Source organism: Plecotus auritus (assembly GCF_963455305.1).
Source record: "Plecotus auritus genome assembly, chromosome: 10".
NCBI lineage: Eukaryota > Metazoa > Chordata > Mammalia > Chiroptera > Vespertilionidae > Plecotus > Plecotus auritus.
The window spans coordinates 14,689,582-14,717,575 of NC_137785.1; the positions used below are offsets into that span (position 1 = coordinate 14,689,582).

The 27,994-nt window shown below is 49.5% G+C and overlaps 1 protein-coding gene and 1 pseudogene across 2 annotated transcripts in view; both read left to right on the plus strand.

The window, feature by feature from the left end:
* Window positions 1–27,994, plus strand: part of OPA3 (outer mitochondrial membrane lipid metabolism regulator OPA3) — an 88,896-nt gene that overhangs the window by 39,772 nt on the left and 21,130 nt on the right. The gene's annotated exons all lie outside the window — the stretch shown is intronic.
* On the plus strand, window positions 16,797–17,231 carry LOC308235161 (phosphatidylinositol-glycan biosynthesis class F protein-like; annotated as a pseudogene). The gene has a single exon. The product of its transcript is annotated as a phosphatidylinositol-glycan biosynthesis class F protein-like (transcript).

Genomic DNA, 27,994 nt, shown 5'->3' on the forward strand with positions numbered 1-27,994 from the left:
GGGAGAACTGGTACCTTTTGTCTTAGGTGTCCTGTTTCCTCCAGAATGCCGAGCTCCCGTGGAATAAAATAATAATAACATCCATCTATTGAGTGCGGAGCACCGGGCTGGGAGGTCAGGGCATGTCCTCGCAGCCCCGTCTCTCCCTCCAAGCCTCGCAGGGGTCCTCAAACTTTTTAAACAGGGGGCCAGTTCACTGTCCCACAGACCATTGGAGGGCCGTACTATAGTTTAAAAAGAAAAACTATGAACAAATTCCTATGCGCACTGCGGGCCCGGGATGAGTCGGCTGCTAAGCAGGACAGGCAGCGGCACCCGGCGGGCCGGATAAATGTCCTCGGCGGACCGCATGTGGCCCGCGGGCTGTAGTTTGAGGACCCCTGCCTGGGCTTTGCTCCTTGTCCCATGTTAGAAACCGGAGCTCAGAGGATCTCGCTGGAGTCCTGAGAGCCAGCGCCACTGGCAGGTGAATGTCTTGAACAAGTTCTGCAAGAGGGGCCTCGCTCGAGTGGAGAATCTGCCAGTTTAGAGTTGGGGGGCCGTCTCAGCTGAGGTCGCAGCTTGTCTTCCAGACTTTAGCATCTCCACTCAAGGGTGAGCAGCTCCTAGGGACATGTGGCCCGATGTCCTGTCACCCCCATGTCTGCGTCTCATCTGAGGCGCCCGCAGTCACACAGGAATGCGGCTCAGCTAGTCACGTATGGAACAGGGACAGTGGTGGGGGGTGGGCATGAAGGCTCTGCTCTCCACACCTTTCCTAAATTAAGCTCCAATTTTGTATAACACAGAAATGGGGGCTCCTAGAGAAAAATGAGCAGGTTTCCGGTAAGGACAAAGTCCCTCAGAGCCTCATACCCTCCCCTCTTTTGATTGATTGATTGATTGATTGATTTTAGAGAGAGAGGAAGGGAGAAACATCCATTTGTGGTCCACTTGTTCATACATTCATAGGTTGATTCTTTTTTATTTTATATATTTTATATATATATATATATATATATATATTTTTTTTTTTTATTTTTTTTTTTTACAGAGAGGAAGGGAGAGAGATAGAGAGTTAGAAACATTGATGAGAGAGAAACATCAATCAGCTGCCTCCTACACACCCCCTACTGGGGATGTGCCCCCAACCAAAGTACATGCCCTTGACTGGAATCGAACCTGGGAACCTTCAGTCCGCAGGCCAATGCTCTATCCACTGAGCCAAACCGGTCAGGGCCATTGGTTGGTTCCTGTATGTGCCCTGACTGGGGATCCAACCTGCAGCCTTGGTGTATCAGAATGACCCTCTAACCAACCCAGCTAACTGGCCGAGGGCTCATGCCCTCCCCTATTGACACAAGTGTTAGCAGATTACTCCAAAATGTACTTCTTCACTTGATCTTAGCCAAAAGGTCGAGAAGCGATCAAAATGTACTTCTTAAAGCAACAATAACCGTTTGTTATCCCACACAGTTGCTGAGGATCAGAAAGCTAAGAGGGGCTTAGATAGCTGTTCTGAGGTGGTTCAGGTGGTTCTGCCTGAGGTTCCAGCCAGGGCTGCCGCCATCCAAGACTTGACAGGGCCGGAGGTCCGCTTCCGAGGACTCTCGCTGACATGGCTGGCAGTTCCACGCTTGTCGATGGCTGGAGCCCTCCGTTCCTCTGCACAGGGACGTAACCTGCGTGAACCCTCTGTCACTCATGGACACACCGAACATTTGCTGAGTCAGTGAACCTGTGAGAGTCACAACAGGTCTGGCCACATCCCTGCCAGCCTGTAGCCTGCAGGCCCTTCTGCCTTGGAAGAGGCTAAATCCTGGCAGCTTCCTGAAACACATGCTGGGACCTTATGTGATGAAATTTTTGCAGTTGTGAAAGATCTTGAGATGAAGAGATACTCCTGGATTATTTAACGGGTCCTAAATGCCCTCAGAATGTGCTCAGGAGAGACTGTCAGAGGGACATCACACTCAGAGAAAGTGAAGTGAAGATGCAGGCAGAGGTTGGACTGTTGCAGAGACCAGCCAAGGAACACCAGCAGCCACCAGAAGCTGGAAGAGGCAATGACGAATTCTCCCCTCTGGCCGGTGTGGCTCAGTGGGCTGAGGGTTGTCCTTTTGAGCTTTTGGAGGAAGCACAGCCTGGCCAACACGTTGTTTTTGGCCCAATGATCCTCCAGAATTGTGAGAGAATAAATTTGTTATTTTAAGCCATCAGGTTCATGGTAATATGTTACAGCAGCCGCAAGAAACTGATACACCTCTGTTAAAGAAGGGATAAGGCTGTGCCACTTTGCTGGGGTGTGGAGAGCCTGGATTTTCTAGAGATTTCTCATGGCTTTCTGCTGTTTCCTGGAAGGAAAAATCATTTCTCAACTCTGGACATGAGTATTTTGATAGCATACTTTAAGTAGTATGTGTCAAAAGAGTCATACTAGCTCATGCCTTTACTAGCTCATATTTTATTGAGCAATTTATTATTTCCAGATTATCAAAGCTGTTTCTGACCTTGAGTCATTTTTCCTATTAGATGTTTTCCTTTTCTTCTATTTTTTTTTAAGTTGGAATAAAACAAACATACAATGAGCCCTAGCCAGTTTGGCTCAGTGGATAGAGTGTTGGCCTGCGGACTGAAGGGTCCCGGGTTCGATTCTGGTCAAGGGCACATGCCCAGGTTGAGGGCTTGACCCACAGTAGGGGGCGTGCAGAAGGCAGCCGATCAATGATTCTCTCTCATCATTGATGTTTCTATCTCTCTCCCTCTCCCTTCCTCTCTGAAATCAATAAAAATATATTGAAAAACAACACAGTGAAGTGTGTAAACTGCACTCTGTGTGGCTCAGTGACCCCAGCACCCAGGTGGAGACGGAGGGCATTCCAGGGCCCCAGAAGCTGCTGCCTGCTTTTTCCCAGGCAGCACCCCTCCCACGTAAACCACTGTTCTGAAATCTATCTGTAGATAACATTTACCTGGCCCTGGACTCAGTATCAACAGACTGGTATGGAATGTGTTTTTTTGTTTTGTTTTGTTTGAATCCTCACCCAAGGATATGTTTTGTTTTAAATTTATTTATTATTTATCTTTGGTTAATTCTCACCCGAGGATATTTTTCCATTGATTTTTTTTTTTTTTTTTTTTTTTTTTAAAGAGTGGAAGGGATGGGGAGAGACACACCTATAGAAACATCGATGTGGGAGAGACACATTGATTGGCTGCCTCCCACACTCAGCCCGACTAGGGCCAGGGATCAAGCCTGCAATCAAGGTACATGCCCTTGACCAGAATCAAATCCAGGACCCTTCAGTGTGCAGGCCGATGCTCTATCCACAGAGCCAAACCGGCTAGGGCTTTAAATTGATTTTTAGAGAGACAGGAAGGGGAGAGAGAGAAACATCAATTGGTTGCTTCCTGTACTCACCCTGACTGGGGATTGAACCCAAAGCCTATGTATGTGCCCTGACGGAACTGAACCTGAAACCTTTTGCTGTACAGGAGGACACTCCAACCAACCGAGCCAGCGATGGAATGATCCTTTTTTGCAGGGAGTTGGGGTGTGTGTGTGGCTTCTTTTGCTTAGTATACTATCTGAGAGATCCATCTGTGCTGTTCTGTATAGCAATCGAGTGTTCTTTTTTGTTGCTGTGTAGTATTCCATTGTGGACCACAACACACTGTTTTACTGGCTGAATGATGTGCACGCAGGTGGTCGGTCCCCAGGCTTTGGCTGTTCTGAGCAAAGCTGCTAGGGCCACCCCGGCACAAGGCTGCGGTGGGCATTGCATTTGTCGTTGTGTTTCCACTTCACTAAGCACTTTCCTGTGCGTTATCCCGCTGTCCTTGCAGCAGTCTTGTAAAATAGGTACAATTATTTCCTCTGTTTTACAAAAACAGGAAACGGGCAAGGAGGAGACAGACAGCTGAAGGGTATCCCTATTGCTATTTTGTAGGAGGACAGGAAAGCAAAGGGAGGGGAAAAAGAAAAGCAGCCGAATAGCAAATAGTGGATTCACCACCTTTGGTTTCACGCGATACACTTTCCCAGCATAACGTTCAAATTGATTACCAAGGGTCAAAGCAGTCACTTTCTTTAAGCGATCATGCAGCCCTGACCGGTTTGGCTCAGTGGATAGAGCTTTGAACCCGCGGACTTAAGGGTCCCGGGTTTGATTCCAGTCAAGGGCATGTACCTTGGTTGCGGGCACATCCCCAGTGGGAGATGTGCATCCCCAGTGGGAGTTGTGCAGGAGGCAACTGATCGATGTTTCTCTCTCATCGATGTTTCTAACTCTCTATCCCTTTCCCTTCCTCTCTGTAAAAAATCAATAAAATATATTTAAAAAAAAAAAGAGAGAGAGATCATGGAAAGTGGTTTGCTGTGCTTGGTAATCAGCACTTCTGCTTCTCCAGGCCAACATGGACAAGAGTAGGCTACTTCATCATCACTGCAGTGATTACCTTACCTAATCACGAACACATTGGCCCGCCAGTCCCCACAGATAATGCGGGTACCAGTGTGCGCTGCACTTGTTTCCCTGAGAATAGGCGTGGGATTGCCGAGACATAGGACAGACAATAGGGCGTTATCTTTAGGAGAAGGACAGACAATAGGGCGTTATCTTTAGGAGAAACTGCCAGTGCTTTTTAAAGTGAGTTCGCTGACATTCTCCTCCTGCTCCCTCCCTCCCCTCCCGCCCCAAGCACTTAAGTCCCAGTAGCTCCCTGTCCTAACAACGCTCCATATGGACAGTCACTTGTTTTTTTCTCTTTCTTTGGAATTTTGACCATTCTGGTAAGTAGGCAGGGGTATCTCATTGTGTTTTTGTCTTTCTCGGATGAACAATGATGTGGAGCATCTTTGTATGTGCTTATTGGCTATTCTTATTATTTTGTTTTGCTAAGATACTAATTATATCTGTTCAAGTCTTTTATCCATTGTATTAGTTTCCTGCAGCTGCTGTTGACAAATTACCCCAACGTGGTGGCTAAGACAACACACATGTATTCACCTGCAGTTCCTGGCTGTAAACTAAGAGGCTGGCACTGTTGGCCTCCCTCCAGAGGGTCAGGGAGGCCCTTCCTTGTCTCTTCCAGCTTCTGATGGCTCCGCATTCCTGGGCTTGTGGCTGCATCGCTCCGATCTCTGCCTCCATCTTCACATGGCCTTCTCCTCTGTGTGTCTGTCTTCTCTTCAGTCTCTTTTAAGGACACTTGTCAATGGGTTTAGGGCTCACCTGAATAATGCAGGCTGATCTCATCATTAAAAAAAAATTGTTTTTAAATTTACTTCAGACAGGAAGGAAGAAGAGAAAGATAGAAACATCAATGATGAGAGAGAATCATTGATAGGCTGCCTTTGGCACGCCCCACACTGGGGATTGAGCCCATAATCCCGCCACGTGTCCTCACCAGGAATCCAACCATGACCTCCTGATTCATAGATTGATGCTCAACCACCAAGCCACACCAGCCGGGCTCATCTTTTTGTTTTTCTTCATTTTATTATTTTTATTTTTATTTTTTATATATATTTTATTGATTTTTTACAGAGAGGAAGGGAGAGGGATAGAGAGTTAGAAACATCGATGAGAGAGAAACATCTGTCAGCTGCCTCCTGCACACTCCCTACTGGGTATGTGCCCACAACCATGGTACATGCCCCTGACCAGAATGGAACCTGGGACCCTTGGGTCCCCAGGCCGATGCTCTATCCACTGAGCCAAACCGGCCAGGGCTTTTTTTTTTTTTTTCATTTTAATTGAGAGAGAGAGAAACATAAATTTGATTTATTCGTTCACTAGTTGATTCTTGGATGTGTCCTGACCAGGGGTCGAACCCATAACCTTGGCATATGGGGATGACGCTCTAACCAACTGAGCTACCCAGCCAGGGCCTGGATGTGCTCATCTTTAGTCCCTTAAATTGATGGCATCTGCAAAGACCCTCTTGCCAAATTAGGCAACGCACGTGTTCCAGGATTCGGGTGTGGGATTCTTTCTCCAGTGCCACCTTTCCACCTGCTACAGTGATCGGATCTCCCGCCCCCCTGTAGTGAGGACACTGTGGGTGGCATTGAGGGCCCACCTGGATGGAGAATCCAGGAAAATCTCCCCATTTCAAAATCCTTAAGTTCAGCACATCTGCAAGTCCTTTTGCCGTGTCAAGTAAGATTCACCAGTTTGGGGGTTGCGATGTGGACACATGTGGGGACCACTATTTAATGCACCACATCCACTTTTTTTAGGCTTTCAGTCTTTCTCCCGGCGATTTGCAGGTGGTCTTCGCAGGATCTGTTTGAGATGGGGATACTGCCTGGCAAGCTGCTCTCTGGAGGCTTGGGGTGTGCAGACTGGCATGGGGGTGTGGGCTGCGCTTCCCTGAGGATGCCTAGTGGGCTCGGCGTGTTCTCAGCTATTGGTGGACGTTAGAATCCCTGTGTATAACGCCTGCTGTGCTTGTCCTTAAAGCTCATTTGTGGTGTTTTCTGTCCTACAAAAGTTTTTCCGTTTTAATAAACCAGATTTCCTCATCTTCTCCTTTATGGCTCTCCCTCTTCTTCCCTTGTTTGGGAAGAACTTTTTTACCCCAAGTTACAAGCACCCCCACCCCAAGAGTGCAGGGCGATTATGACCCCCATTTTGCAGAGGGGGGGATTGAGGCCCACAGGAAATGAATCTCTTCCATTTCACATTTCTTGCGTTCCAGGCACTGTGTGAAGGATTTTTTTTTTTAAATTTAACAACAAAATGATTTTATTTGTGACTCAGCCCAGTTCCCACCACTGCAATACAGCACAGGAGTCGGAAAGAGTTACAGTCCAAGGTGGCGCCCCATGCCTCCCAGGGCAGCAAGCCCGGTTCCCGGAGACCCATGCCCAGAGCCAGACTGAACTTGCACAATAGGCAAGCCCAGCGTGAAGTCAGACCCAGGCCTCAGCATGGTGCATCCCCCCCCCCAGGCCCTTTAAGCTTCCTAAATGCAGCCTCTCCCCCTCGTGCCCCCAGCCAGGCCAATCCCTAGCCTGTGAGACGGCAGAGAGCTTTCTCTGTGGGGTAATGAACAGGGTTTCCGTTTACAAAGGAAGACAATAACCTGTGAAAGCTAGCGTTCCATGGAAAGGTTACAGTGACTCCCCTGTTGGAACCCAATGAGCAGTGACAGCTCTTCCCCTTTCTCTTCGCCATGGACGTGGGTGGTTTTGAAAAGATTTTGTCCCAGACAGCTCCGTATTCGTTTCCCTACAGTGGGAGCCAGCGGTAAACCACAGTGGCTCTGACTAGTTCAGCCTTGGGCAAACTACAGCCCGCGGGCCGGATCCAGCTGTTCTATCCGGTTCTCTTGCTCTCCCCTCCGCTCCTTTACTTTGAATTTATATTAGTTCACACAAACACTCCATCCATGCTTTTGTTCCGGCCCTCCGGTCCAGTTTAAGAACCCATTGTGGCCCTCGAGTCAAAAAGTTTGCCCACCCCTGGACTAGTTGGTAGGCGACCTGGTTTGGTCTCAGAGGAAAGTCCGGGGCCTGTGAGAGGCCTTGCCACGTTGGCCAAGGACCTCACCAGCCTCACCATGGACCCTAACCGTGCGGTTCTCCCTGGGGTGCCCACGCGCTGGCGCAACTCCAGCCTGTACCGCATGGGATGCCCGAGGACCCGTGGCTTCCTCGGCTGCTTGCCAGGGGCTTCGTCTAGCACAAGCATGTCAGACTCAAAGGCTAACACGGGCCAAATAAACAAGGTGTAAGTGTACGTGGGCCACAAAAAACAAAAGCTTCCATTTTCATAGAAACGTAGGTTTATTTTGATAGAGACATGCTGAATACAAAGGGCTGAAATAAATGAGTCATCGTTAACATAAAATAATAGAACATTTTAATAAAAATTAATATTTTTTCTTGAACATTAACTTGCCAGACACTGAATAACTGCACAAATTAATAAGCGTAACACAAATAAACCTATTTTTTAAAATATATTTTATTGATATTTTACAGAGAGGAAGGGAGAGGGATAGAGAGCTAGAAACATCGATGAGAGAGAAACATTGATCAGCTGCCTCCTGCACACCTCCTACTGGGATGTGCCCACAACCAAGGTACATGCCCTTGACCGGAATCGAACCCGGGACCCTTCAGTCCACAGGCCGACGCTCTATCCCCTGAGCCAAACCGGTTTCGGCAAATAAACCTATTTTTCTTGTTCTCCGAAAGCAAAATATTTCCCTTTTCACACACCAAACAAGTCAGTCCAAGACTAATGACGTGGCCATCGGCTGCTAAAATATTCGCTGCTAGTATTAGTGGAGAGAAATAGTGCGCCTGCACATAAGGCGGATAAGGGAAATGAATGTAACACGATTATAGTAATCAGTCGTTAGCAAACGTTGTAGTTCATTACTGGTAATTATATATAAAAGATGTTGTAAAAATTAAGTTACAAAATTTTTATTAAAACGTTTCTTACATACCGTTATATTGGCTGGGTCATAAAAATGTTCATTGTGGGCCGCATGTGACCTGCAGGCCGCGAGTTTGACATGCTTGGTCTAGCAGCTCCTGAGTCAGGGACAAGGCAGGGGCTCCAGCCGAGGCCAGTAGAGTGTGCCCTACCTTTTCCATGTGGACTCTGTGTTCTGTAGAAAGCACCAGTCCCCAGAGAGGAAGAACTCCAAAGATGCTGAGGAGGACCATCTTGAAAGGCTTGGTGTTACCGACATGTTCCAGCCCAAGCACCTTCCTGTCACAGAGGTACTGCATCCTGGCCCCACAACCACAAAGGAGAGGGCAAGAGAAAATGAAAGGCAGGCCGCCCTATGCTGCTTCTTCTGGGAGGGTCTCCTGGACCCAAGGAGGTCTCCTAACTTGCCTCTTTGCATCAAAACAAATAGAAACAGCAGGTGGGACAAGGCAGCCTGCAGCACCTGCTCTCTAGGACTGGTAACAAGGTAGCACTTATTCTTACTCGGAGGCTGAGGTAATTCAAAAGAAGAAGTCCAGCCCTAACCAGTTTGGCTCAGTAGATAGAGCATCGGCCTGCGGACTGAAGGGTCCCAGGTTCGATTCCGGTCAAGGGCATGTACCGTGGTTGCGGGCACATCCCCAGTAGGGGGTGTGCAGAAGGCAACTGATCGATGTTTCTCTCTCATCGATGTTTCTAACTCTATATCCGTCTCCCTTCCTCTCTGTAAAAAAATCAATAAAATATATTAAAAAAAGAAAAAGGAGAAGTCCATTCCAGGACCTGCTCCCTTTCCTTATCCACGAGGATGAAAAAGAAAGCAGCCTGTGTGAAGGGTTTTATATAAGTTACTAGAGGCCGGGGGGTGGGAGGGGGGGTGGGAGTCCCTCAGCTCGGCCTGCACCCTCTCCAATCTGGGACCCCTCGGGGGATGTCTGACTGCCTCTTGCAATCTGGGACCTCTGGCTCCTAACTGCTCGCCTGCCTGCCTGCCTGCCTGATTGCCCCTAACCCCTCTGCCTGCCTGCCTGATTGCCCCTAACCCCTCTGCCTGCCTGCCTGATCGCCCCTAACTGTTCCCCTGCTGGCCTGATCACCCCTAACCACCTCTGCCTCGCCCTGCACCGGGAGCCAGGATTCCCTCCTCCGGTCTGTTGCAGGCACCCGGGACCCAGGCTTCCCTCCCTCTGGCCAGCCACAGGCATCCAGGACCCAGGCTGGCTTTGCCCGGGCCAACCACAGCTGCAGGTGCCTGGGACCACGGGGGCGGAAGGTTTGTCCCTCTCCTGGCTGCAGCCTGGACCCCATTCCTCTCTTGCAAGCTCATGCCTGGCTGGTCCCCATTCCTCTCTCCCCAGTGTTGAGTGTCTGAGCAGTTCTGGGGCAAGGGCTCCAGGGTGTGATGACCATTTGCATATTAGCTCTTTATTATATAGGATATTGTTGAATCCTTGAATCTCCTTGTGTTGGGGGTCCCCAAACCACCCCAGGCTCCACGATTGGCTAGAAGGACTCACGGGATTTTGAAAAGCTGATATACAGATGGTTACAGTTTATACAGTGAAAGGATGCAGATTAAAATCAACAAATGGAAAAAGCACCTGGAACGAGTCCAGGAGAGCCTGGTTGCAGCAGGAACAGCATGTGTGAAGGCCCAGAGATGAGAGTGAGAAGGGTTTGTGCAAAAGAAAATTTTTAATGACCCAGCCCTAGAGCTTAGGGTGTACGGAACTCAAGTTGGTGTTCGGCAGGTGTGGCTCAGTGGCTGAGCGTTGGCCCAGGAACCAAGAGGTCGCTGGTTCATTTCCCATGGTGACCAGATCACCCAAGGCCTGGAGCCACAGAAAGGGTTATGGCCCCAGGCCCTGCATGACTGAGAGCTGAAGGCACGGAACAGACTGTGGAGTTAGAGAAGTCAGTACACAAAGGAATTCCATTCCAGCCAGTGCTTTGTTCTCCAGTCACTGTTTTCTGCACATCTGAAGGCATAGCAGGCTCACTATGGAAAACTCATGAAAAACATAAAATGGAATGAAAAAATCCCCTGTAATCCCAGCACCCAGAGATGGTCGTTGTTACCGGGTAGCTGTGTTTCCTGTCCTAAATGTTTGTGTATAGAGAAAAAAGCTCTATGTGTTGGTAGATATACCCATATATACAAAGCCGGAATCATCTGGTAAGTGTTCTGCATCCGTCTTTTAAACGATCAATAAGGGGTCTCTAAGGGGTCTCGGAGGAGAGGGCTCACCCCGCCCAGCGTCAGCTTAAGGGGCCGTTCCTTAAGCAAAGACCCGGCTGCCCCAGGAAGTGGCAGGAGTGGCAGGGGCCGAGCAGGAGGGGGGAGGTTAGCTGGGATGGGGGGTTTGTGCAGGACCTCGAGGGATGGGCTAAGAGACCCCTGAGAGCCTGGGGAGCTGTGGGAGGTTTGTCTGTCTGTCTGCTTTGTTAGGTGTACTTACTGAAGAGAGTGCCGTGCAGGATGGTGGTGTGGGCGGGTGCAGGAAGGCTGGAGGGATCCAGGGATGGGCGAGGCCCCTGGAACTGGACACAGCAGGGCTGATCCCACCCTCAGACCCCAGGGCGCCAGGAGCAGCTTTCAGATGTGCAGGTGCAGAAACTATGGCCGTGGGTCGAGCGCACAGCGCTGTGGCCCAGCCAAGGAGGGGGCAGGGGGACAAGCTCCACCTCCCCTCCCCCCATCCCTTCCTCCTTCCCGGGCACTGCCCACCCGAATACTGAGGGCGGGCGTCAGCGACGACACTCCCATGGCTCAGCCTCGGGGAGCACAGAAAGGCGGGCAGAGTGGAGAGTGGGGCTGGGGGCAGAGAGAATCGCCGCGGTCCCCAGCTTTCCAAGGGAGCATGAAAGCAGAACCCCCAACACTAACCGCTTACCTAAGCCTTCCTGGCGGCAGCCGAACCTCACCCGTCACATTTGCGCTGTGTTGAAGCCCAGCCTCTGCCCGCAACCTCACAGTTCTGGAGATAAAGTCTTGGGCGGGGGTGTGTGGTGTGTGCGTGGTGTGTGGTGTGTGTGGTGTGTGTGGTGTGTGGTGTGTGTGTGTGTGCTTGGGACCGCGGAGTTCTGCTCCGAAAGGAGATCGCGCCTGCTCCTTCCCGCGTCTATAGCACCTGCTCCTCCTGCTCCTTTAAAACTGAACCAGCCAGAGTGGGCCGAAACCAGTTTGGCTCAGTGGATAGAGCGTAGGCCTGCGGACGGAAGGGTCCCGGGTTCGATTCCGGTCGGGGGCGTGTGCCTTGGTTGCAGGCACATCGCCGGTGGGAGGTGTGCAGGAGGCAGCTGATCGATGTTTCTCTCTCATCGATGTTTCTAGCTCTCTATCCCTCTCCCTTCTTCTCTGTAAAATATCAATAAAATATATTTTTAAAAAAAATGGTTAAACTGAACCAGCCAGAGTGGTACCCGGTAGGGACCCGGGCCTGGGTGGGTCTGTCTGTGGCCAGCCGGCGGTGTGTGGGTGCTTGACTCCTTGAGGGGAAAAATGTCACAATACGAGTCCAAGGTGGTTTTGAGAGTATGTTTATTTTTTGTGTGTGTGTGTACACATATATGTTTAAATGTGTTTTTATTGATTTCAGAGAGAGGAAGGGCGAGGGAGAGAGAGAAACATTGATTTGCTGCTTCCTGCACGCCCCCTACTGGGAATCAAGCCCGGGAATCCAACCCTGGGACCTACTGGTCTGGTGCTTGGTCAGGCCGGCCGATGCTCAACCAACTGAGCCACAGGGGCCAGGGGGAGAGTATGTGTATTAAAGCTGGAGACAGTGAAACAAGGAAGGCTTAGCATAGAAGAAGCAAGGGGAGACCCAGGGGGGCTGCTTTGCTCTCTGAAAATGTTATGTAGGAAAGAAATGAGCCTGGGCGGGGCTGCTTGAGCTCACTGGGAACTCAGGAAAAGGGTGCCTTTTTAAAACACAAATATTTGTGTTGATTTCAGAGAGGAAGGGAGAGGCAGAGAGAGAGAAACATCAATGATGAGAGAGAATCATGAATCGGCTGCCTCCTGCACGCCACACACTGGGGATTGAGACCACAACCCAGGCATGTGCCCTCCTGGTTCATAGGTCCACGCTCAGCCACTGAGCCACGCCGGCAGGGCAGGAAAAGGGGACCTGGAGACGGTTCAGGGGGTTAGCCTGGGTGCACCTGCCCCTGTCCACTGCTCCCCTCGTTGCAAATCTCCTGAGGTCCCTTAGAATTTAGATGAATGCCTGTGGGGGAAGAAGAGGGGGAGGGGAAAGATGCACATTACTAGCCTATTACTAGTACGACTTACTTTTCATCGAGTATATAGAGAAGAGGAAACCAGACATTCAAGTCACCACCAGCCCAGGGCGGCCCAGCTCCCCTGACCCTGGGAGCGCCTTTGTGCGACCTGTGAAGGGGCAGCAGGCGCCACTGCCACGTGGGGACCTCTTGTGATCCCCACCTGGTCATGGGTTCCAACCAGGAGATGAGACTCATTTCCTGGCCCCCATCCCTCCCCTGCATATGTTCTGTGGTACACCCAGGGGACTTCCCATAACACACAGGGATTTGGGGTGGGGCGAGGGGCTTAGAAGAGGGCCAAATGCAGAGAGGCCTGATGACTTTCAGATGAGTCACTGTGGGAGCTGTGGGAAAGTTCCAGAAGAGCCCCAGCCTCCCTCTTTGGGTGAGGATGGTCAGATAGACTGGGCCCAAGGAAGGCAGGACTCTTGTCCAAGGTCACACAGTAGGAAGTTAGGACACAGCTAAGTTAATTGCACAGACCCCCTGTCCAGTAGCAGACGGGCCCCTCCATGGAGGGCTGAGCTTCCAGGAAGGAGGGAGGAAGGAAGGAGGGCGAGAAGGAAGGGTCCCTGAGGCTCCCGAGTACAGGAGGAGTAGAAGGGGAAGCGGCCAGGACCTACCTGGGGTCCGCTGGGTGTATGTCCTACAGTCTTCAGCCTCTGACTTTTTGCAGTCCTTGGGGATGATGAATATCCCCGAGGTCTGGCAGCACCTCTGTGTGGGGCGGTGGAAGGGGTACAAGTCTCTGCAGCAGCTCCACTTGGAGTCCTTGGGGTCCAGGGCCACGCTGCTGCAGAGTCGCCACATCTCCTTTCTCACCACCTGCACCTCGCCTGGGGCCAGACAGCTCAGCATAAGGCCTGGCCGGACCTGGGTGGAGGCCTGCCCTCCTCCTGTGCCTTATCTCTCCTGCTTCCACTCATCTTTCACCAGCACCTAGGTCCCATGTCCAGTTGGCCTCTGTCCAGCCCACGGGTGGGGTCTGCACTGAGTTCTCACACCCCAGTGGGCCCCCGACCTGACCTTGTGAGCTGGGCTACCAACCGCCCACCTTGGGTGCCACCCGGGTCACAGCCAGTGGTCCTTCGAAATGATGCTCAGCCTCACTCAGGCTACCAAATGACAGTGGGGCAGTGAGATGGTCCTGTCTACCCATGAGACTGGCCAAATGACTAAGTGGATGCTGGGCCTGGGGACTGGAGGGAGAGCAGATGGGCAGGGCAGGCAGGCAGGACAGCATCTTAAAAAAAAAAAAAAAAGATCCATCTTTTCCCCCATTTATCTATTTATTTTACTTTACTTTAGAGAGAGGAGGGTAAGAGAGAGAAACATCCATGTGAGAGAGAAACGTTGATGGGCCACCTTCTGCAGGTGCCCTGACCAGTGGCCAGGGCGAGGTCAGCATCTTCAGGCAGGCAAAGCCGGGTTGAGGGGGGAGGGTGGGAGTGGGGGCGGGGAGCTTCAAAGGCTCAGAGACCCTGGTCTCTGCCCCTCCATTCCTGCCTCACACTGTCAGGAGCTGGATCACCTCCTCCTCGCTTGCTCCCACATTCCTTCCATCCCTCACCCCCTCACTACACTCACCTGCTCCTTGGGCTCCTGCAGGGGCTGAAACTAATGGCACCTTATGTTAGGAGTTTGCTTAGAAAAGTAGAAGACAGAGGACTCCTCAGCCAAGTCAGGGTTCAAGCCCCATCCTTCCCTTCACCTGCTGTGTGGCCTCAGGCAATGAACTTCACCTCTCTGAGCCCCACTTTTTCCATTTCTAAAAGGGTCTCTTCTGCTTCGTGGGGGTGTCACACAGACTGAGGGTGACAAGTGGGGCTGAATGAAGGGAGTTTTAATAGAAGAGCTCACCGCTGGGCCTGTGGTGGAAGGAAGCCCTTGACTTTGGCTCTTGAGTCAGCAGATCACTCCCCTTCTCCCGAGTCCCCATTTCTGCTCCCTCCCCAGAGGCGCTCCCTCCGCCCTGCCCTGCACCCACATTCAGCCCAAGGAGAGGGCATGGGGATGGGGGGATGCTCACAGGGGCTGGCCCCCAGAACCCCGGTGGGAGGTGGGTCAGAGCTTCTCCCTGAGGCTGGCATTTCCGCTGAGCAGGAGCACAAGGCACCCGGAGGGCCAGGCTTCCCTGCCCCCACACCCATGCTCACCTTGGGAGGTTTGGTGTCCTCCATGCATCAGTGGGAACAGCCGGAAGAAGAGAACTGCAGGGGAGAGAGGTGTGAGAGTTGGGGTCCCAGCTGGAGGAGGTGGGTGGTGGGAGGCTCTTATCTTGGTACCTTGGGTGGTGGGAGGCCCGTACCTGAGAAGATAAGGAGTCCGGACTCCCTCCCGCTGGGCCCTGGCCTGCATCTGGCTGCCCCTGGTTGATGCATGTTATGGAGACCACAGCCTCTGGGGGAAGACCGTTTTTATATCCTATGTTAATGTGAATGTTAATGTGAATGTTAATGTTAATGAGGTGACTTGGGTTGGGGCTTAGTCATCAGCTTCACTCTTGGGGAGGTGGGGCTCTGAATTGCTTCAATCACCTGGCCAATGATTTCACCACTATGTCCCTTCCTAACAAACTGAGTCACTCCCTGGTTGCCAAGTTTCAGAATACAAATTGGGGTGTGTTTTATTTTACTTTACATGAGCAGGTGGGAGAAATTTATTTAACTCAAATACTTTAAATGAGGGCGCTGAAAACGTGGGGGTAAGCACAGGAGGAGCTGAAAAAGTAGGGAGAGGGAGCAGGAGATGATAAAAAAACAAGTGCCTTTTAATATGAGCCATTTATTTTTTTATTTTTATCCTCACCTGAGGATATGTTTATTGATTTTTTTTTATTTTTAAAATATATTTTTATTGATTTGAGAGGGGAATGGAGAGGGAGAGAGAGATAAAAACATCAATGATGAGACAGAATCATTGATCAGCTGCTTCTTGCACGCCCCACAAGCCTGCAACCTGGGCATGTGCCCTGAATCACACTATGACCTCCGGGTTCATAGGTTGATGCTCAACCACTGAGGTGTGCTGGTCGGGCTGTTTATTGATTTTTGAGGGGGAGAGAGAGAGAGAGAAACATTGATGTGAGAGAGAAACATCAGTTAGCTGTCTCCTGTATGTGCCCCAACCAGGGATGGAACCTGAAACCTTTTTGGTGTACAAAACAAGACTCCAACCAACGGAGCCACTTGGCCAGGGCTAATGAAAGCCATCCAGATGTATGTCCTCCAGCGCTCAAAAGGCGACATGTGGCAGTCTTCATTTAGTGGATAATTGAAAATAGAACAGATAGATTACAACCTACAGCCTACATTCTACCTATAACCCACAATCTGCCGTGGTGTCAGGTGCAAGTTCCTCAGTCAGGGACTTGACCCCTCTGGATGTCAGAAATTGGAAGAACACACGAGTGGCCGTAGGGAGGTGGGACACGTTTTGTTTTGTTTTGAAATGTATTTTTTATTTCAGAGAGAAAGGGAGAGGGAGAGAGATAGAAGAAACATCAATGATGAGAGAGAATCATTGATCAGCTGCTTCCTGCACACTGGGGATCAAGCCCGCAACCCAGGCATGTGCTCTTGACCGGAATCGAACCCGGGACCCTTCAGTCTGTAGGTCAATGCTCTATCCACTGAGCCACACCAGCTAGGGCTAGACTTGCTTTTTATTCATTCGTTTTCTCATCTCCCATCGAAGGCTAATACCCAGGTGTGGGGGTCCTGGCCAGAGTATGCCAGAGGTTAAAGGCCCACTCGCCATACGCATGTGTGCAGGCAATGACAACAATATGCTGTGTTAAAGACCCCTTTGCCTTACGCATGCGCAAGGGCAATGACCTAGCAGTAGCACTGTATGTACTGCACAAGCACACCCTTAATGACCTTATGTTAATGTAGCACAGATGCCACTAATGGGCACGAGACTTCTTTGCTTTAAGCATGTTTATAAGATGCCACTGAGCAGCCAGTTGTGCTTTCATAACAAAACATGTCCCGACCTGATGGTGGGAGGTGGTAGCTTCCCCTTCCCTTCGGCGGGCGGGAGAGTTAGACAGCCACTCAAGGAAACACCATGAAAAATACTGATATCAAGAGACTACTGTATACCCATCTTTTATGCATATTCTCAATTATCCTAAGCATCTTCATTCCATCATTCTTCTTGGAGAACTTCTCAATATTGGAAACTCACTTGACGTGGTTGTGTATCTGTTCTGTTTTTGCAACTGCCGTCAATCTAGTATTATATTTATTTATTTGTGAAACCAAATGCATCCACTAAAAGAAGTTCATTATCATACAAGGCTGGTGTTGGAAACATTTTTATTTGCAGTGATCTTGTTTACTTTCACTACTGTACCTTGTTTGTGTTTGTTAGGACCAAACATCAAAGCATGGCTAAGAGTTTTCAGTAGAAACGGGTGTGGCCCATCTCCTGCACGCTTGGAGTGACCTTTGGCTACGTGGCTGGCCTCGTTATTTCACCACTCTGGATATACTGGAATAGAAAGCAACTTACATACAAGAACAGTTAATTGGAACAAAGGAAGATTTTTGTGTGTGTGCAGATTCCATAAAGACTGTGCAGAAATGTATATGGTCTAAGCCAGGCAGTCCCATTTACAGCACTGTTTTTTTTTATGTAGTTACATGATGTGATTGTAGCTTTTTAAACTATGAAACCCCTGAGAGATTGTACCTTCCAGTTGAAATAAAGTATTTATAAAAAAAAACAAAACACATGTCCCACCGCCCTGGCTGGTGTGGCTCTGTGGACTGAAGGGTCCTGGGTTCGATTCCCAACCAGGGCACATGCCTGAGTTGCGGGCTTGATCCCCAGTAGGGGGTGGGCAGGAGGCAGCTGATCAATGATTCTCTCTCATCATTGATGTTTCTATCTCTCTCCCTCTCCCTTCCTCTTTGAAATCAATAAAAATATATTGAAACATAAAAATACAAAGCAAGTCTATTGCCCTGGCTGGGTGTCTCAGTTAGTTGAAGCATCAGGGCACATACCCAAGGTTGCAGGTTCCATCCCAGGTGGGGATGTTTCTCTCTCACATAGACATCTCTCTCTCGCCCCTCCCCTCCCTTCCTCTCACTCTAGAATCAATGAAAAACATTTCCTCAGATGAGGATTTAAAGAAAAGTCTATTAATAGTTTGTTTCTTGCGGGGAGGGGATCATGATTTTCTGTTTAAAGCAATTAAAGAAAAAGTTGACTTTTGTAACTTTTAAAAGGGAAATATTGTACAACTCTAGCTTCAAGATTTCTCTCTACTTCACCAAGTTTCAGGTATCTGAGTTTCATGACAATTCAAAGGGGATCATTTTTTATGCGGGTTCTGGTTCCATTAGGGAACCCCAGCCACAGGTGACCTTTAAGTCAGCAGCGGAAACCCTCCCGCCGCAGGGACAGGAGGATGCGGCCCTCTGGCAGCTTTCTCAGGGGACAGGCTGATTTCCTGGCAGGAGCTGAGTCACTCGAAAGGGTGGGAGCCCCCTGCACCCTCCCCCTCTCTGTATTTCTTACAATGAAACTGTAATAATGTTACAGACCCGTTAACTAATCAGATGAGGAGGCGAGGCTTCAAGACAGTGCTTGGGCCTCACAAATATTGTGTAATTATGTTAAATGGGTTTTCATTCTCACTTTAAAGACTTTGAAAACCATTCTATAAGGTTTATAATAAAAAGCAGCAGTTTGGCCGAAACTGGTTTGGCTCAGTGGATAGAGCGTCTGCCTGTGGACTAAAGGGTCCCAGGTTCGATTCTGGTCAAGGGCATGTACCTTGGTTGCGGGCACATCCCCAGTAGTGGGTGTGCAGGAGGCGACTGATTGATGTTTCTCTCTCATCGATGTTTCTAACTCTCTATCCCTCTCCCTTCCTCTCTGTAAAAAAAAAAAATTCAATAAAATATATATTTTTTTAAAAAGTAGCAGTTTGTGCCCTAGCTGGTTTGGCTCCGTGGATAGAGTGTCAGCCTGTGGACTCAAGGATCCCGGGTTCGATTCCAGTCAAGGGCACATGCCCGGGTTGTGGGCTCGATCCCCAGTAGGGGGCATGCAGGAAGGAGGCAGCCCATCAGTGTGTCTCTCTCAGCATTGATGTTTCTCTCTCTCCCTCTCCCTTCCCTCTCTGAAATCAATAATAAATTAATTGATTTTTTAGAAGTAGCGGTTCGCATCCTGTGCCCTGTCTCCTGTCACAGACTCTCAGTCCTTTCCCTGTTTCTAAGGTGCTAGTCCTGCCTTATCTCCAGTTTTCTCCAAATAGCTTTCTTGAGGCGTAAGTGGCACAATAGAATGCACATGTAGAAAGTGTGTAACTTGATGCTTTGACATATGTGCGTGCCCATGAACCCCCAGCACGCTGAAGGCAGTGAACACATCTCCTCGCCCCCCCTCTCGCCAGCCCCTCCGCGCTCTCCCCCCCCCAAGCAACCACAGATGGGCTCTCAGAGGCTGGTGTGGGGGCCGGTGGAGGAAGCCGGATCGTCCCTCCACTTGTCTTCTCTTCGGTCTCTTTCAGGGAATGAGAGGAGCCAGAGCCCGTGGCCGAGGGTGCCCTGCCAACTAGGACAGTCATGGGCTAGGGAAAGGGCTGGCCCTGCCCTGGTTCCCCAGGCCCCACCCACACCCCACCACCCCGGTCCCACGTGAGGCCACTTTGCAGTCTTGTTGTGACCTTGCAGTTTTGTGTGTGTGTGTGTGTGTGTGTGTTTATTGATGTGAAGTTTACATAACACCACAGTGACCAGTTTATAGTGAACAATTCAGTGGCATTTAGTACAGTCACAACATTGCACAACCATTACCCCTCCTACCTCGTTCCAAAACATTTTCATCACTCCCAAAGTAAAACATGGTACCCAGTAACCAGCACCTCCATACCCTCCCTCTCTAGCCCCCCGGAAAATGCCAATCTGATGCCTAACTCTACGGGTTTGTCTATTCTGGATATTTCATAGGCATAGAATCATGCAATATGTTGCCTTTCGTGTCTGGCATCTTTCACTCAACATAGTCCTTTCAAGGCTTATCCGTGTTGTGCAATGGATCAATGCTTCATTCCTTTTCGTGGCTGAATAATATTCCACTGACAGACAGACCACAATTTGTTTATCCGTTCATCAGTTGATGGAATTTGGGTTGTTTCCGCCGTTTGGCGATGGTGAATAGTGCTGTATGGACAGGCATGTGATCTGCAGTCCGTTTAAAGCTTCGGGAGTCTGGCTGGAGGGCAGTGAGCATCCTGGAGAAGAGCAGGGCGGCTCCAGGCCTGTACTCAAGCCCAGAGCCACGCCGACTGCTTGGTGTGCGGGCGCCTCACGCTGGCTGGGTGAGCTGGGTGAGCTGGCGGAAGTCACTGGAGTCTGGTAACAGCACTTCCTTAGTGTAATGACAATGGCATAACCACACGCCTAGGAAACATTCAAAACACCCAGGAAGGAAAACAACAAAACGGCTAGGAGGGTACCCTTGTGCCAAGTGCATAGTTGCAAAATGTTGCATTTTGTCATCCTCCTGCGTTGCCAGAAGCAGAAAAACAATCCAGAGGTTGGCTATCAGATGGCTCGCTGGAGGCCAAGGCTAAGAGATGTGTCATGGTGCCTGGAAGTGGAGTTTATTTCTTGCTGATATTGCAGTACTGGCAGGCATAGCTTGCAGGGCAGCCCTCCAGCACTCAGTCACTCAGGAACCCAGGCTGATGCGTCCCCACCATCTCCAGCATGGGCATTTCAAGGTCGCGCTGGGGGTCATGCCCACTCCAGCCAGAGGCAGGTAAAGAGTGAGGGAACACAACACAAGCTCTTCTGGACCAGGCTGCGAGTGGCTCCCAATTCACTTCAGCTCAATTCACCTTGCCAGTGTTCAAGGCCTTGACCTCACCTAACTGCAAGGGGCACTGGGAAATGTAGTCCCTGTCTGGGCCGACACTTCAGAGCATGGCGTGTACACTAGGGTGAGCCCGGGACACTGATGAACTCTCTGAGGTCAGAGGACTGTTAGCCCTGGGAAGCACCCCCACATCTGCCCTGGACCTGCTATCCCCTCTCCTGCATGACTCCTAGGGCCTCCTTGTGACCTCGAAGTCTTGCTTGAGATTTCAGGTCCAGAGAGGGAGTAAGACGACCAAGCCTGTCCCACCGGCCTGAGAGCCGTTTGCAGGGAGGGAGAGCAGCAGTCTGTTGGTGGCTGTAGAGAAGAGGTGAGGTCCTGCCAGAAGCAATCCTCTCGGCAGATGCTCTGGTGCCTCACCAAGTCACCGTTCTGCCAGCTTCTCCATCAGCGGGACCCCAGTTTGATCAGGCATGGCCTGCAGCCAGCCAGGGTGTGTGAGTCCCCTGCCGTGGAGGGTGGCCGCATCTGACATGCAGGGAAATCTACTCCATGTGTTTTCATGAAACCCCGTGGTTTCCTCAAAAAAAGGGACAGATCAGATGCACAGGCTTCCTGGCCACCGCTGCCCTTGCCTCCTGCCTAGAGGAGGGTATGATGCTCAAGGGGCAGCGGGCATCGTTGTGCATGTGACTAACCCCCATAATAAAGGCAAGGCTGACAGAGGAGGAGTGGGTCCCCGCTGACCCGGTGTGGCCGCCATGGCAGCCCTTGGCTTTGTGTTTGTGGGAGGAGAGTAGCCCCTCCTGGGGACGCCATGAGAGTCTCCGGTTTCTGTTACCCTCCTGTCCTGGCTGATGGCAATAGCGCATCCCCAAACCAAAACAGCGGTTTAGATTTTGGAAAACTGAACACTTCACAAATATAAGTGTAAATTCCCGGGGTCACGGCTGTTTGGTAGGGTCTCATTTGGACGCAGCAGGGGGCCTCTGTCACCAGCCTGTGACCCCTGCTCATGACATCATTTGCCACTTTCAATAGGAGAGACGTCAAGACTCTGGTGTTTTGTGTTGTTTGTTTAAACAGCTTCATTGAGGGCCTTGGCCTGGTAGCTCAGCTGGTTAGAACGTTGTCCGAATACGCCAAGGTTGCCTGTTCAGTCCCGGGTCAGGGCACATATAAGAATCAACCAAGCCCTAACCGGTGTGGCTCAGTGGATAGAGCATTGGCCTGCGGACTCAAGGGTCCCAGGTTCGATTCCGGTCAAGGGCATGTGCCTTGGTTGCGGGCACATCCCCAGCGAGTGGTGTGCAGGAGGCAGCTGATCGATGTTTCTCTCTCATCGATGTTTCTAACTCTCTATCCCTCTCCCTTCCTCTCTGTAAAAATCAATAAAATATATTTTTTTTAAAAAAAGAATCAACCAAGCCCTAACCGGTTTGGCTCAGTGGATAGAGCGTCGGCCTGCGGACTCAAGGGTCCCAAGTTCGATTCCGGCCAAGGGCATGTACCTTGGTTGCAGGCACATACCCAGTGGGGAGTGTGCAGAAGGCAGCTGATCGATGTTTCTCTCTCATCGATGTTTCTGACTCTATCCTTCTCCCTTCCTCTCTGTAAAAAATCAATAAAATATATTTAAAAAAAAAAAAAAAGAATCAACCAATAGAACAGCTGAGGTGACTCAGTGGTTGAGCATTAACCTATGAACCAAGAGGTTTGATTCCTGGTCAGGGCAAATGCCCAGGTTGTGGGCTCCATCCCCACCCAGTAAGGGGCATGCAGGAGGCAACCAATCAATGATTCTCTCTCATCATTGTTGTTTCTATCTCCCTCTCCATCTCTGAAATCAATAAAAATATATTCATATAAAAAAACAGTGAATGCATAAACAAGTGGAACAACAAATTGATGTTTCCCTCTCCCTAAAATTCAATAAATAACAAAATGTGCTAAACAGCTTTACAGGGTATAATCTACACGCCATAAAATTCATCCATTTTAAGTGGACCATTTGATTGCTTAGTAAATTCACATAGTCGTGCAACCATCACCACAACCTGACTTAGGACACTTCTGGAAGAGGGGTCCTGGCGGCAGCTGCTCAGGCCTCATTCCCGCATCCTCCGAGCTGCCCTGCACGGCACGTGTGCGCGGCACACTGCCCTTCTCAGACCACTTGCAGTTGAGAATGTCATGTGATTATTAGCCTATATGGACATAGAACAGACTGATTAACACTGGACCTGAGATTGCATCTACACACCAATCACAGGTTCAGCTGCCAGTGTGAAGACACGGAGGGAGCATTTCTTTCAGGATCAGGCTTCATGGACAAGATGAATAGATAGCTTGTGAGTAGCCGTGGATCCCAAAGAGGCCTCTGTGAGCCCACTCACACAGCAGCCTGCTGGGAAGCCCTCCTGGGGTGATAGTTCTACACTACTGGAAGCGTTTCATCTGGAAGTTTGGTCTACAAGGCCAGTCTCTAAGATCCTTTGCCACTTTAAGACCCTATCATAAAATTTTCCTGTAAGCTGTTTTCTCATGAAACAACAGTTCAAAATTCATTGGCCAAGGTGTCCAATCTTGGATGCTCATAAGTTGTATCTTAAGTATAGAGGTGATTATTGAAGAAAGGATCCAGAAGGAGAAACCAAGATGGCGGCATAGGTAAACACCTAAACTGCTGCCTCGCACAACAATTTCAAAACTACAACTAAAAGACAAAACGGACATGCCCTAACCAGTTTGGCTCAATGGATAGAGCGTTGGCCTGCGGACTGAAAGGTCCCAGGTTTGATTCTGGTCAAGGGCATGTACCTGGGTTGCGGGCACATCCCCAGTAGGAGGTGTGCAGGAGGCAGCTGATGGATGTTTCTCTCTCATCATTGTTTCTGACTGTCTATCCCTCTCCCTTCCTCTCTGTAAAAAAATGAATAAAATATATATATTTTTTAAAAAAAAGACAAAACGGACATCATCCAGAACCACAGGAAGGCTGGCTGAGTGGAAATTCTACAACTAGAAGGAAAGAGAAAAGCACACTGAGACTCAGAGGAACTGCAGAAGGCAGCAGTACGGAGGCGCACGCGCAGAGAGGGCTGGCAACTGAGTACGCGGCTGGCTTTCTCAATCGGGAGAGAGACAAAAGCTCCCGACAGCTCTGAACTTCAGTTCCGGATGAGACTCTGGGGACCCAGACTCATTCGGGAAGAAACTGGACTGTCTGGCAGTGGGCGAAACTAGAGAGCAGCTTTCTCTCAGATGTGCTTGCAGCAGTTACTGAGGGACACTGAGACCCAGGGGCCTATTAGGGCACGGCTGACGGGAAGCCATTGCTGTCTGCTCCACCCTGAGACTCCGCCCCATCCAAGCTGAGCACAGAGGCTTTTGAAAGTCTTGTCTCATAAGGGTGTCTCCAGCACAGAAGTTCTCCCAGTGTAGACACAGCTGATCCTCACAGCCAATTGGCCTGGAGGTCAAATCCTCCCAGTGATACCAACAACAATCAAGGCTTAACTACAACAAGACTATGCACACAGCCCACAAAGGGGTGCACCAAGAGTGTCCACCTCAGGTAACTGGGGAGGCTGAGCCACTGGGCCCTATAGGACACCTAGCACACAAAGCCACTCTATCAACTCAGGGAAGCAACCAAAATGCAGAGACAAAGAAACAGGTCACAAATGAAAGAAATGGAGGAAAGCAAACGACTGGATATAGAGTTCAAAACCACTGTTATAAGGTTTTTCAAGAATTTTCTAGAAAATGCCAATAAATTTAGCGAGACCCTCGAGGATGTGAAAAAGGACCAACTAGATATTAAGCATACACTGACTGAAATAAAAAATAATAAACAGAGATCCAACAGCAGACTAGAGGATCGCAAGAATCAAGTCAAAGATTTGAAATATAAAGAAGCAAAAAACACCCAACCAGAAAAGCAAAAATAAAAAAGAATCCAAAAATATGAAGATAGTGTAAGGAGCCTCTAGGACAACTTCAAGCGTACCAACATCTGAAGTATGGGGATGCCAGAAGAAGAGAGAGAGCAAGATACTGAAAACCTATTTGAAGAAATAATGACCGAAAACTTCCCCTACCTGGTGAAAGAAATAGACTTATAAGTCCAGGAAGCACAGAGAACCCCAAATGAAAGGAATCCAAAGAGGACCACACCAAGACACATCATAATTAAAATGCCAAGAGCAAAAGACAAAGAGAGAATATTAAAAGCAGCAAGAGAAAAACAGTTAGTTACCTACAAGGGAGCACCCATATGATTGTCAGCTGATTTCTCAACAGAACTATGCAGGCCAAACAGGAGTGGCAAGAAATATTCAAAGTGATGAATAGCAAGAACCTACAACCAAGATTACTCTACCCAGCAAAGCTATCATTCAGAATTGAAGGTCAGATAAAGAGCTTCACAGATAATAAAAAGCTAAAGGAGTTCATCACTGCCAAACCAGAATTATATGAAATGCTGAAAGGTATTCTTTAAGAAGAGGAAGAAGAAGAAAAGGGTAAAGATAAAAATTATGAACAACAAATACATATCTATCAACAAGTGAATCTAAAAATCAAGTGAATAAAAAATCTGATGAACAGAATAAACTGGTGAATATAATAGAATCAGGGGCATAGAAAGGGAGTGGACTGAAAATTCTCGGGGGGAAAGGGATGTGGGGGGTGTGGGAAGAGACTGGACAAAAATCGTACACCTATGGATGAGGACAGTGGGGGGTAAGGGCAGAGGGTGGGGTGGGGACAGGTGGAGGGGAGGTATGATGGGAAAAAAGAGGAACAATTGTAATAATCTGAACAATAAAGATTTATTTAAAAAAGAAGAAGAAAGGATCCAGAGAGCATATGCATCCATTCATAAAATAATAAAATATTTAATTACAAGCAGTCTGCCAAGCAGTCTGTTAGGTTTGGAGGAAATAAATTTAATCTGGGTGCCTGACCTTTATGAGTTCACAATCTGTGATGAGAAAGACAAAGAAAAAGAAAAAAAAGGAGCCCTGTCCAGAGTTGCTCAGTGGTTAAAGCGTTGGCCTGTGCACTGAAGTGTCTTGGGTTCTATTCCCGGTCAAGGGCAGGTACCTGGGTTGCAGGTTCAATTCCCCACCCTGGTCAGGGCACATTCAGGAAGCAGCAATGTGTCTCTGTCACATCGATGTTTCTCTCTCTCTCTCTTTCTCCTCTGCATCCCTTCTACTAGCTGTAAAAACCAATGGAAAAAACATACCCAAGGGAGGATTAACAACAACAAAATGAACATTTCCATCACTCTAAAAGGGTTGCTGATGGTCCTGGCTGGGTGGCTCGGTTGGTTGGAGCACTGTCTTATACACCAAAAGGTTACAGGTTCAATTCCCCGTCAGGGCCCATACCTAGTGTGGTTTGATCCCCTGGATGCATACAGGAAGCAAGCAATCAATTGATGTTTCTCTTTCTCTCTTCTTCTCTCTCTAAAAATCAATAAAAACATTAAATAAATAATAAAAGGATCCTTGTGTCCATTAGTAGTCACTCTCCATTCCTCCCTCCATTCAGCTCCACCCCTGCAACCACTAATCTATTTTCTGTCTCTATAGATTTTTCTATTCTGGACATCCTATCTAATAAAGAGGGAATATGCTAATTGACCCTCACGCCTTCACAAAAGATGGTGGCGCCCACAGCCAATAAGGAGGGAATATGCTAACTGACTGCCACACCCTCAAAGATGGCAGTGCCCACAGCCAATAAAGAGGGAATATGCTAATTGACTGTCACACCCTCAAAGATGGTGGCACCCACAGCCACAAGATGGCAGTTCCCAGTCCCCTCAGTCCCACCAGGGTAGCAGGCATGTGGCAAGGCTAGGCCCGCCCCCAGGTGTGCACAACTGCTCCGTGCACCTGTCTCCAGAGTCTCCAGTCCCCTCAGCCCCCCAGCCACACAGGGCTGGCTCAAGGCACAGGCAAGCCTCGGATGGCAGCTGCCCCCTGCCCAGGGCCAGCCCGAGGTGCAGGCAAGCCTCGGATGGCAGTTGCCCAGCCACCCAGGGCCACCTGAGGTTCAGGTAACCAGGGCTGGCCAAGGCTTGCACTGCCGGCAGTGGCAGCAGCAGAGGTGTGATGGGGGTGTCGCCTTCCCCTGATCACTGGGTCACTTCCCGCCCCTAAGGGCTCCATGACTGTGAGAGGGTGCAGGCCAGGCTGAGGGACCCCCCCTCCACTGCATGAATTTTCATGCACTGGGCCTCTGGTACTATATAATAAAAGGCTAATATGTAAATCAACTGAAGGGTGGAACGTCCGGTAACTATGATGTGCACCGACTACCAGGGGGCAGACGCTCAATGCAGGAGCTGACCCCTGGTGGTCAGTGCACTCCCACAGGGGGAGCACTGCTCAGCCAGAAGCCCTGAGCCCAGCTCACAGCTGGCAAGTGCAGCAGCGGTGGGGGGAGCCTCTCCTGCCTCTGCGGCAGTGCTAAGGATGTCCGCTCCCTGGGCTTAAGCCATCAGTTGGACATCCCCCGAGGGCTCTTGGACTGTGAGAGGCTGCAGGCTGGGCTAAGGAAACCCCCAAGTTCACAAATTTCGTGCACTGGGCCTCTAGTTTCATGTAAAAGGAGTTATACACTTGAAGCCTTTGGTGTCTGGCTTTTTTCACTTAGAACGATGTTTCAAGATGCATCAATGTTGTAGCATGTGTCAGTGCTTCATACCCTTTTACGTACTAACTAGTGTCCTGGTGCACATATTTGTGCACATTAAAAGGAATTAATTAGAAGAAATATTTTAATACCGCTATTTGTATCTTGCTAATGAAAAGAATATAGGATTCTACCAAATCTCCTATCTACCTACTCCAGGACTTCTGTGAGGATCAAATGAGATGAGGCATGGGAAAATGCTTCACAGTCATTTGGTTAAACTGTAAAATGTTTGCACCTGGTTATAAAGCAAGTTGCGTTCCTGGGCTGAAGAAACTCCAAGGAGGCTAGGGAGAAGAAGCTGGGCATTGCTACGTGACGTCATTACTCACGTCATTACTCCGCACCCACAGACACTGTTTCAGGGTTTGGTTGGGCTGTGGGCTGCATTTTGCACAATGAGGTCTTGGCATCATTGGCTGCATTTTGGTGGGGTGTCACTCCGGGGTGGTGACTGTGTCCCACTTGGGGAAGCCAAGTGTTGGTTTGTGAGCTCCAGGTTCATGGTGCCATTTATTTTTAAATGGCCAGTGCACGTCATGGCAGCTCCTGCATTGAGCATCAGTCCCCTGGTGGTCAGTGCACATCATAGCTACCAGTCAGGCAGATGGACACTTAGCCTTTTATATACACTGAGTAGCCAGATTATTATGATCTCTGAACACATAATAATCTGGCCACTCAGTGTTTGTGTGTGTGTGTGTGTGTGTGTGTGT